The 11,662-nt window shown below is 44.7% G+C and overlaps 1 long non-coding RNA gene across 1 annotated transcript; it reads left to right on the top strand.

Moving 5' to 3' along the window:
• The first annotated feature begins 2,757 nt into the window (after positions 1 to 2,757).
• On the top strand, positions 2,758 to 6,630 carry LOC142406575 (uncharacterized). The gene is made up of 3 exons (XR_012774617.1): positions 2,758 to 3,085; positions 3,666 to 3,772; positions 4,411 to 6,630. It is a non-coding gene; the product is annotated as an uncharacterized LOC142406575 (long non-coding RNA).
• Positions 6,631 to 11,662: the final 5,032 nt, after the last annotated feature.

The following is an 11,662-nucleotide window of genomic DNA, read 5'->3' on the forward strand; positions in this document are numbered from 1 at the left end:
TTTAGGCAAAGGTAGTTTGAAGGCTTGACTGGAATTAAGAGTTGCAGGGGTGAGTCATAACCCTCAGCATTTTGTGTAAAGACTGGTTGGTTTAGATGCGCTTGTGAGAAGCCTCTCTTTGTGCCCTTCTAGTGAGCATTAGGGGTAGATCTGTGGAAAGTAAATATTCTGCCATAGGCCTCACTCACCTGGGAAAGAAAAGTGCCGTAGCTGATGGCTCCTCAGCCTGGCACCAAACGGGCTGCAGCTCCTCACGTTCAGCTGGCCACTCCGCTGCGGTGCCGGCAGCCTGCACGCTGCGGGCTGTACAGCCCTGAGCCTGTTCTGCGGGAAAGGACACCGAGTGCCCTGATGCTCTCCTTGAAGCCCTCCCACTCTGGGGAAGGGGACTGAATATATATTCACTAGCAAAAAGTGAGAAAAAGCTATGGGGAAATATGGTTCATGTCTGACAATCTTCGCTTCTTTTTTTTCTCGTTTCAAAGAGAAAGAGCAAGCAGGCATTTACCATCTTTATTTTCTAAAAAGGGGAATGTCTGTTCCTACAGTGCCACCTTCAGTTCTTTCTTGCTTATAGTCTCAATTTTACCTAATTGTTTCATTTCCTGAATAACTTCTATTTCTGTTGGTGAAGGCCCATGCATTCCTGTGCATTTCTCTTTGATGGTAGCTTGTATCGCCAAAACACAAGACTCTTCAGACCCAGGAGATAATACCTGAACATTTCTCAACAGTGTTAATTGTCTCTCTTGCATCCAAGCACATTCTGGACTGACAAGGCAATCGGTTGTTTGCTGAGAAGGTAATGGGTAAGTAGGAGTAGGGAGGGGTACACTGAGCTGGTATATTGCTAAGAAGGTGGGTTTTTTCCCAAACAAATCTGCTAGGTTCAGTGTATGCTGTATATAAAATATGGATCTGAATGGCTATTATGATAATAAGAATGAACATAAGCAATAACAAATACAGGTTCTTCTGTCAGAGGATCAAACAATGGAGTTATCAAACAAGTACCACAAGCATAACATGACGTTGGTTATACTGGCAAGGTTATGTGCAGCTTGACAGTTCACTGACTGAGCTTATCCTCTGTACTAATAAATTTTATACCCAGATAATTCAGTGCAACTATAGTAATTGTTTTGTTAGCAAATGCATAAATAGAACCTACAAGGAATGTGAAATACACTATTATTCATGTCTGTAATCAGAGCTATTTTTCATAGGGTGATACATAACCAATAGCTGTTTTCAAGTCAAAGAAGTACCATGCAACTTTTCCAGGATAAAAATCTGGTGTCACTCTTCTCCACATCACGAAGAGTATCTGCAGTAACTTCTCAGAGGACAGAATTTTTTGAAGTTTGTTAGGTACCACAGGCACGTTCACATCAGACCTTGTGCTGCGCTCAAAAGGTCTTGTCCTTGGGCATTGAAGGTGATGGTGCATGGTCACTGGTGCAACCACTGACTGCATCAAAGGCTGATAGTGACCATGTGGCCTTCAAAAGGCTACAGCACAAGGGGAGCAGAAGATCGTGCCTTTTAGGCAAACCTCAGGGCAGTTCCTCACTGGGAGGTTTTGTGCCCGGTCCTGATCATTGCCAAAGCCTGTGTCTCACCCGCAGTGATGAGAAGAGCCGCCTCTTCAACACGATGAGCTCTCAGAGGCAGCGTGAATGTCCTCTCGCAGCCCTGTGCTGGCACGGGGGGCTGAGGCCAGGGCTGTGAGATGTCCCCAGCCAGACACCAAGGGTGAGGGTGGAAAGGACTAATTGCTCATCCACGTGTGGGGAAGGGAGGTGGCAGTGGTCACTTGCTCCACATGAGTTAACTGGGCAAGTGCTGCCTTCAGCCAGGCTCTCACCTGCATTGCTTTGAAGGAAGGGCAGGGCGAGCTGCCCTTTCTTGATGATTTGATGCTGTTCAGGCCCAAACACTGCTCTGTGGGGGCACAGCTGATTCTAAAATCTTTGTGAAGGACCACAGCCAGAGAGATTTCTCTTCAGGCTGCCTGTCTTTCAAATAGTCTTTGCTTCAGGCTGGGTTTGCAGAGGTTTCCAAGGAGGCTGGGAAGGAAGAGGGCTGCATCCCCATGCCTTGGGCAGTCTTAGGGCCAGAGGGGAGAGAGGCCAAGGGGATGCTCATTTGAGTGTGGGCTGTGAGGAACTGTCTTTAGTCTATGTTCTGTGTGTGTTACGGATGTAAATGTCTTCAGAGTGGCTTTTGGCTCTTGCCAGAAAACAAAGGTGGGATTCAGTTTGAGATTGAGGTATCTAAATTTAAGCACCTAATTGCAAACCTTTATTTGTGAGCTGGGCATCACAGTTCCTACTGCAGTCAGATTCAGCTGCCAAAGTGTTGGTGTCTGGTGCCATTAAGATGCCCTGGAGTTTTCTGGCTGGCCTCCAGCTGCTGCAGCAGAAGAGCTAAGGTATCCTGTAGGTTCTGTGTCAAATGTGCAAGCCCCATCCGGATGCCTAAGGTAGCCTTGGGCATCTCGAAGGTACCAGTTATCAGTATTACTAAGAGGGCAACTGAATGGAGCCTCTTAGTGTCTTCCTCACCATGGGCAGACTCAGTCTCCAGACCCCACCCTCTCTGATGAATATGCCTCCCCTCAGATTTGTGGACTGGATCTTCACCATCTATAATGGGAGCTTAGAAATCCCATCTACACATACATTAGATGACTAATTTCAGTGTCCCAGGCTGAATCCTGCCCAAAGTGTTTATCACTTGGCAACGCACGTTCTCTCTCATGACTCAGTTCCATGAGGAAGCTGTAACAATCCAGTTGCAGCACACACACGGGAAGGGTCTCACCTTCCTCTTCTCCCAGGGGGTTTGTGCTGCCAAATGTGCGTGCTGGGGACCTCTGCTGTGACGAAGGTCCAGGGAGAGCCTGAGCCTGAGACAAGGACAGCAAGAGGGAAGGCACAGGTTGCTGACTGTCCTGGCCCCAGGGATCCCAGTGGGGGCTCAGGCTCAGCCAGTGGGGCTTTGCTGCCAGCAGCTTCAAACAGGCAACCTCTGGGGAAGCAGTGGGACCAGCTGAGAATCCAGAGGTCCAGGCAAGGCCCAGGTAAGTTAAAGAAAGGTTCTTTCCCTACTTTTGCTACTGGCAATCATGAACAGACGCAAGCAGGGCCACTTAGGTAGAGCTACATGGTAGGTCACATAGAAAGCATTTCTCTTGCTGATATTGCTGAAAGCACTGTAGAATAGGAGATCACAAGGACACTCAGTGCAACTTTGTGTGGACACATCTGGGGCATTTGGAAAGTATGGCAAGGGCCTGAAATGTGCATGTGAACTCCAGCCTGGGATGCTTTCCTGGGTCAGTCCCCGGGAGCAACCTGATAAAGCAGTACACATGGCCAGTGAGACCACAATTTCAAACCTCATGCAGGTGTTTTTTCTAGCTAAGAAATTAATGTCTTAGCTGTCTCCTGTCTTCAAGCTAGCATAGCTATGTGCACATACAAAATGAACGTGACACTGCAATTTCTAGTGACTAGCATTTTATGCCTACACTACCCAGTGTAAGTGGTTGAAAAAGGTTTCTGGCACTGTTAGTTCAGACCTTAATGTAACTGCATCAAAGCCAGCTTCTTCTAATGGACTGAAATACTGAAGTATTTATTTTAATTTAAAACATTTAGAAACTGAACGTAGAGATGGAAGCACTTCCCCCAGATGCAGCACATATTACCAGAAGAGCTGCTGAGGCTCAGTTGTTTCCTCCCAGCAGTGAGAGCCAAGGCACCAGGTGAGACAGCCCCGACATGTGCATCCATAATCCCTGGATTTCACTCCCCTCACAGTTTCCCAAGTGCACTGTTTTATCCCATTGTGCTGAAAGGAAATGACCTCACACAGATTCTACTGATGATTGCATGCAGAAGTTATGATTTTTTTTGCCTGCCAATAAAACAGGACTCTCCCACAGTATATTGCTACCAGTATGTTCCACACTCAGGGCGGGGCTCCTGAAAAGTGCATCTAACTATCATCAGCTTCCAGAGGAGTGACCTTCTCTTCATTTGCCTCTCTATATCATGAAGTAGAACAGGTTTTTCATTTGTTTCTGTCTCCAAAGTATCTCATCAAAATATCCACATATTTGCTATGAAAGTGAAGTTCTGTTCTAATATTTTTATCTAAAACATGACATTAACAAAGTGTCATTCACAGTTGGCATCTGGTGCAGACTATTTTACGACCATATTTAGAAAAGGGGCTGAAGTGTCTGTATCTACTACTTTAAGGCTCTCTCATTGATAAAAGGTTTCTTTGCATTTCTTCTGCCAAGTACATTCTGAACTCCACAGTACAAAACCCCTGCCTGCTAATTGACATGGTATTTGAGCTTCAGATTAATATCCTCTCTATTGTTTTTTTGACAAGACGCTAATAAACCAACTAGAGCAGCTTTGCCTGGGAGGAAACTCATAAAACATGAATTGGAGAGCCAGTCCATAAACAGGAATTGTTCAGATTGTATATCTAGTCCATCACAGTATTAATGAAGATTTCATCCAGGACAAATGAGTGCACCCATTTCCTGCTGGAGACATTCGTCCACCTTCAACTCAGCTCACTTGCATCTTGGAACTGTGACTTTTTCTCTCAGTAATACCTTACAGGTTTGCACATTTTCTGTGATTTTAACATCTTCTGAGATTATATATTTCAACACTATCTCATGTTGACAAGGCTAGAAGGGAAAATCTATCTAAACTACCTTGGGGAAGCTAGAAATGCCATATTTGTGGGTTGAAAAACATATCAGGCACATGCAGTGGATCTGATCCGCTGGCTGCAGCACGCATGTGCCACACAGATGGCCCAACATGAGCCATGAATCCCACACGTGCCCGTTTCCCCAGTCCACACACACACTACCAGCAGGCAGCCCCTGCCCGTGCATGTGTCGGTGTAGATACAGCTAGGGCTATTGCACCTCGCACACGCCAGCTGCCTGCTAGGGGATCCTCCACCACTCAAAGCTTTTCCATTAATGTCAGAAGATTTTGGGACAGGCTCTATGCCAGTGAGGAGGTACGGGCTTGCTGCTGCCAAGCGAAGTTCTGTGGCCTCTGGCACAACCCTACAGCAGTTCAGACCCACTGTTCAAAAAGGACCTTTCTGACCTCAGACTCTTCTCAATAGAGTAATTGAGAGAGTTATTATTATATAGTGCCCGACTGACAACTTACATGCTTACAGTTCATTTTTGGATGCACAGTTTCAGTGCCTATTACAATATTTGCTATCAAAAAGATATCTGCGATACTAGTTCCAAACAACCAAGCTGATGATCTGAAGCAGGGTGATTGCTTGGGATTTTTTGGGGGCAGGGAGAGAGTTAGGACATGGTGGGAGAAGAGAAGCCAAATGTTATTTTCTTAATTCCTTAGTAAAAAGCAGAATGAGAAAAGTGAACCAGCAAATCCATTTAAGCACAAAACAGCAAGGCATCCTAGGAGAGCAAGAACCAGAGCTTATATAAGAGACATTACACACCTCATTACGGAATTCAAAATATTTGACAAGGCAAAGCCTGTTGAGATCTGTAAATAAAGTATGAATGTTGGTGCTCCAGGGCAAAAAACGAGAACAAGCAGATACCAAAAGATACAAAGATGAGTTTAAGCTCCTCCATCTAAAGTCTTTTAAAACACTCTAAAGATTCCCAAGTTTCTCAGTGACATCCTGTTTGTTCAGCGTAGCAAAATGCTGAGCAAGCGACAAGTACAGGGCAAACCTGATTGCTCAGAGTGCAGAAAACACACCGCAGTAAAACAATTACCTTGGTATGTTAAGTGTCACTGTGGAACGTAAAGCTATCTGGCTGGTGCTTAAATGAGTGCAAGAGGAATTTATTAGCATTTTTATGGAGAATAAATGCGTTCTTGCTTATAATTTAGTAGCAAGGTGATATTGATAAATAAAGATCTAATGGATGAAAGTGCCTCATCGCTGAATCTCGTGTGTGCAAGGCTGCTAAGTCAGGCTATGTGGTCCTTACTCCTTTGAGCAGGTCCGCTCGCTTTGGTGGCATAGCAAAGGTCTGTGTCCCTTCAGCTTTTATACAAATTCAAAGCCCACAAAACACAGCTACCTCGGTGAGGAGAAACAGCAGCAAACTCAAGAACAGCACACTTACACCCTTGCTACAGCCTGGCGTTGTCATTCCCAAAGACATCACAAACAGCTCCTAATCTCTCAAAATGTAATCGAAGCTGGGTTTCAACAGAGATTAGCTGAAAGCTCAGCTCAAGGGCACTTTTTGAAGATGAAGGGCTCAACAAAAGTCCCTGGCTTGCAAAATTCAAATCTGCTGCAACATAATATGAGCAACGATTTTAAAGTACTGAAAAAGGACAAACTGATGAAACTGCTTGTTTCATTATGGGTAGAGAAAATAGGCTGTATCTTTACTTGTAATAAAGTTTTTGGTTTTCAATTTTAAAATGTACGTTTGTCCCACAGAACATAGCTTAGCATTCTATTTCTATACAAATCACAGCATCAGACAATGGACCACTAATGGTAAAGCAGCACAGTGTAAGATACCACACAGATTCACCTTTTTGCAGCAATTTTACACTACATTCACCTAGCTAAACCACTTGGACTATTAGCAAGCTAATATTTTCCTATTTATCATTCCTTTGCCAGAGGTTACCACTGATACTAATACAAAAATTAAGCACACTCACTCACCTCTCTAGATTAAGGAAAATAATCAAGCCAAAATAAAAAAACTCTGGCATTACATTGGGTATACAGCACAGACTTACTGTAATTTGTCTGTATTCTGTGCAATAGCAACCAGAGAAATGTTCCCCTTGAAGCCCATTATATTTTGTGCTGGTTTTGGCTGGGAGAGAGTTCATTTTCTTCATAGTAGCTGGTATGGGGCTATGTTTTGGATTTGTGCTGAAAACAGTGTTGATAACCCAGGGATGTTTTCGTTACTGCTGAGCAGTGCTTACCCAGAGTCAAGGCCTTTTCTGCTTCTCACCCCACCCCACCAGCGAGCAGGCTGGGGGTGCACAAGAAGCTGGGAGGGGAGACAGCTGGGACAGCTGACCCCAGCTGAGCGAAGGGCTATTCCATACCATATGGCGTCGTGCTCAGTATATAAAGCTGGAGAAGAAGAAGGAAGGGGGGGACGTTCAGAGTGATGGTGTTTGTCTTCCCAAGTCACTGTTACGCGTGATGGAGCCCTGCTTTCCTGGGGATGGCTGAACACCTGCCTGCCCATGGGAAGGACTGAATGAATTCCTCGTTTTGCTTTGCTTGCCTGCAGTTTTTGCTTTACCTACTAAACTGTCTTTATCTCAACCCACGAGTTTTCTCACTTCTCCTCTTCTGATTCTCTCCCCCATCCCACCGAGGGGGAGTGAGCGAGCGGCTGGGTGGTGCTTAGCTGCCAGCTGGGGTTAAACCATGACATATTTATATAAAGAGAGATATAGAAAGATGTATGCACTGAGCAGCAGAATAAAATGAACATACATTTTTGCTGCAGGAAGTCTGTGAGAGAAAAGTTTGAATGTCACTGCTAACTTGGATTTGGTAGCCCATCTCATCCATCTTGACAGAGGTCAAACAGCTCAGGACTGTAACTCTGACAGGAGGAGGAAATTAATACATGCCAGACAGGTTGCTTTGTCCTCCCTCTCTCCCTCCCCAAGGCAAGAGAAACATCAAAAAAGTCTCATCCCATGATGAGGTCAGAAGACCACATACTGAGGAGAGGTTTCTCAAAAAAACCCACTTTCTCAGGTCTCAGCAGCAATTGCATGTAAAAGGCTTGACCATGGTTTGAGTGTGTAACCGAGCTGTCAGTTTAGAGGGGGGACTATCTCTGTATTCCCTCCTATAACAGCACCGACAATTAAGCTGGCCACAGGACTCTGCGTACAATATTCCTCCAGGGACAGAGCCTCAGACATATCAGCTCCACAAATTTTAACCATGTTAGAAATCAGCCACATATGCAGTATTTGATGCAAGAGCCCAAAGACATAAATGTAAAACCGAACCTGCAAGTTGTTCCCTACGGGCAGCCAGGCACCCTCCTCCTGGTTCGGCATTATCCCCCCTCGGGTTTTGCAGACCGGGACTCCCAGTCCTGGGGCCTCACCCACAGCACTCAAGTGCAGATGCACCACAGTTTTGCACTGGAGCATAATCACATATGCTCTTGTTTGTTGTGAGTTCCTTTCCTAAAAGTTTGTCTGGTTCAATCTGCCTTTGACTCTCAACAACCATCGAACTGATGCCTTCGGAAAACTATTCACATTAACTCTCATGTCTCTTTTCTGAGTGGTACTAGGGAATTAAATCCCTTACTGACTACATTTATACTTAAATGTACGTTTTTTTTTCTTGTATGCATTACCTTATAATTATTGACATTGAATTTCATGTGCCATTTCATTAATCAGTCAGCTCTGCAAATCTGCTCAGCTAGCTTAAGATCAGACTATTCTGAGAAAATATTCTGGTTTATCATCTGCATTACTGTCACTCATTTCATTATTCACCTCTTCTTACCATGTCCTTTATGTCTTAAATGGCATAGTCATAAGCCCAAATCCAGGTGATAACTCACAAATAACCTCCTATTTTCTCCAACATATAGTCAGTAAATACCTGAACATGAAGCAGGCTCTGTCAGAGTCCTCCTCTAAAATCTTTATGCCCTACGTGCTCCTCCACATTGTGCACCGTACCTGCCCTTTGCTGCGTGCCTTCTTGCAGGCTGTGAAACCACCCTCTCTCCTGGGCGTGGTGTGGTGCAAAATGGGGGGACACACCGGGGTGAGCTGAGGCCCAGAGCCCTCATCAACATACATCAAAACTACACCCATGAAATTTCCTACCAGCAGCATGAGGAGGCAAAGCTGGCCCAGGCCAGCTGCATAACGTCTGTGAAAGAGAGGGGAGCGCTTCACTCTGGCTGTCCCTGTGTCTCTGTGCTTAGGGATATCTTTGGTATCGGGTCCTTGTTTTGTTGTCTTTGGCCATTGATGAAGACAAGGATCCATGGAAAGAGCCTCCTTACGAGTGGGAAAGTTGCTCCTTCAGTCTCCCACTATCTTTTCAATAGTTTCTACTGATGCCCTTGTTATGGCTGTCAAAATTCTTAGTCCATAGTTTTTCAGATTATTCCTCAATCCCTTTTTTAAAGACTGGTGTCCATTTGCAGCCTTCCGATTTTTTGTCGTTACGTGCTTTAAGCAGTAACTCAAACAGGACAGTTGCGGTTCCATACTTTCACACCAGAATACACCTGAAGCTCCTGCATGAATTTGTTCTGGTCCTGGGGACGGGTTAGGTTCAGTTTACTGGTTTATTCCAATCAGAGTTTCTCATGCTCATCTCCTGCGAAGAATGACTCCAGTGGGAGCCTCACTGACCTCTCCTGTAAGCAGCACTAATAGAAACATATTTAGCTCTGCTACAAGGTCCTGTCTTCACAGAGTGCCTTTTCTACACCTTCATCATGTATTGACCCAGTTGACTTTCTGGTCAGCTTCCTCCTTTGATGTTTTTGAAAAAGGTTTTATAGCAGCTTTCACACCTTTACTAGGTTGCCCCTCTAAATCCTAACTGGCCTACTTTATTGCAGTGTGACACTCAACTTGCTACAGTTTATGATCTTTTCTATGTTCCTTGTTCAGATAAGACTTCCATTTTTTAAAAAATGCCTTCGATGTCATTTAGTAGTTTCCACTGCCTTGATGTTTGACCATGCCAACATTTTGTTTTCCTTTCAGTCTTTTAAAAAATCTTCTCTGGTGGGTGGTATACATTTACTCCATGCTTCTAAAATAGTGTTCTGAAGCAGTCTCCGTGCTGCCAACACACATTTTCCTGGTTTATTTAATCTTCTGGTTTTCTATGTACTATCTCACTGATTTATTGCAGTTCTACTTTCCAAAAATCCTAAGTCAGCTGCACATATCATCTCAGATTTTTGTTGTTTAAGAATAGAAAAGCTACACTAATTTGAAACACCATCTTCTCATGGGAATGACCCCAGTGACATGGGCTTTTATGAGAGGATCCTAGTGAAGTCAATGGACTAGCATGAGAAAGGGCTTTGAGGAGCAGAACCCTGTAAACTTTTACCCTAATCAAAAAACAAGATCTTTTTCATATTGCTCTTTTGTGCCCTCATTGTCTGCATACCTTCCGCTTGATTTTGGGTATTTACACACCAGAATAATCATTTGCATCTAAATGGCATAAATTAGGCATAGCCTTGTTATCCAGCCTTATGGAATATTCATTCTTCAAGGAACTGTAATTAAAAAATTGTTATATAAAAGAAAGACATTTGTAATTAAGAATTAAATTTAACCTCCTTCTAAAGAGTAAATCTGTTTTCCATGTACTTATGAAAGTTGTGTCTACTACACACAACCTCAATTGCTTCTCTCAAATAGCTATTTAAAGAACTGCATTAATTATCATCTCCTCAGGATTCAAAAACTTGCTGTGGACTGGAAGAGAAGAAAGGTTTAATCAGGCCACTCTTTCACTCCCATGACCCTTTTCCTAACCTGCATGAAGGCAGCTGCCATCTGAGCTGTTGCACAAATAGAGGGTAGCAACATCCTGTGGAAGAATATGAATCATAGAGGTGTTCGGTTTTGCCTGGCAGGGTTCTGACTGTAAGAACCATGCCTGTGAAAGGTAAAATACAATGTTTATCTCCTGAGTCTGGAGGGAGTGAGGGCCTGAGACTATATCTGAACTCCCATGCCCTGGTGTCCCACTGTAGTGGGAAGGAGGTGAGGTGGTTTATGGGCTCCATCACCTTCCCGTGGAAATCCAGACCTTACAAAGGGATGGTGCACACTCGGATCTCCATTCAGTGGGATGCTGGGACGTGCTAGGGCATATAGGTAGTCCCAGGTGCTGCAAGACACTCTCAGGTACTGTGCTTTTGACCTAACCTGAGCCCAAGATCAAAGGTAGGTTGGGGCTGCTCTTCTTCATGCTGTTCTGCTACAGTGCAGCCTGGGAACATCAGCCAGCGGTGCAGAGCAGAAGGAGCGCAACTCTCTGATCCACCATCCTGCCCTCAGGCACGGGGTACATGTCCCTGCAGGGAGAGCAGAGGTCACGCCAGCAGCTCAAGCACACCCAGGGAGCCTTTGTATGGAAAGTGGTCCTGAGTGAGGAGACACATGGGCTTTGTGGCTCCTCCAGGTCAATAAATCCTGCATACGTGAACCCCTGTGCAAACTCCTGGTTTTCTTCTTACTTTGGCGTAACTATGAAGTAATTTGTCTGAAATCAGTGGAAGCAGAAACAGCTAAGCCAGAAGAACTGAAAAGGGACTCTGCCTTTATAAGCCTCAGTTGACCTTCCTCCATGCAGCTAATGGCTCCCATGGGCTTTGTGGTGCGGTTGTGGGGGTTTTGTGAGCTGTCCTTCATGGTGGTCTCCATCTTCTCCTATGGTTTCAACAGAAGCAGAGTCAAATCATGTATGCTGGCTCCTGCCTTCCTCTGGAAAACAAAATCTGAAATAGCAGCTAATGCCCCACTGACCACGTGCAGCAACCAGCAAATTCCACCTCTTATTTCAAAATTAACGTATCCAAACCAGAGCAACCACCATGAAAGCA

The sequence above is a fragment of the Mycteria americana genome, chromosome 2 (assembly GCF_035582795.1).
Source record: "Mycteria americana isolate JAX WOST 10 ecotype Jacksonville Zoo and Gardens chromosome 2, USCA_MyAme_1.0, whole genome shotgun sequence".
In the NCBI taxonomy this organism is placed as follows: domain Eukaryota; kingdom Metazoa; phylum Chordata; class Aves; order Ciconiiformes; family Ciconiidae; genus Mycteria; species Mycteria americana.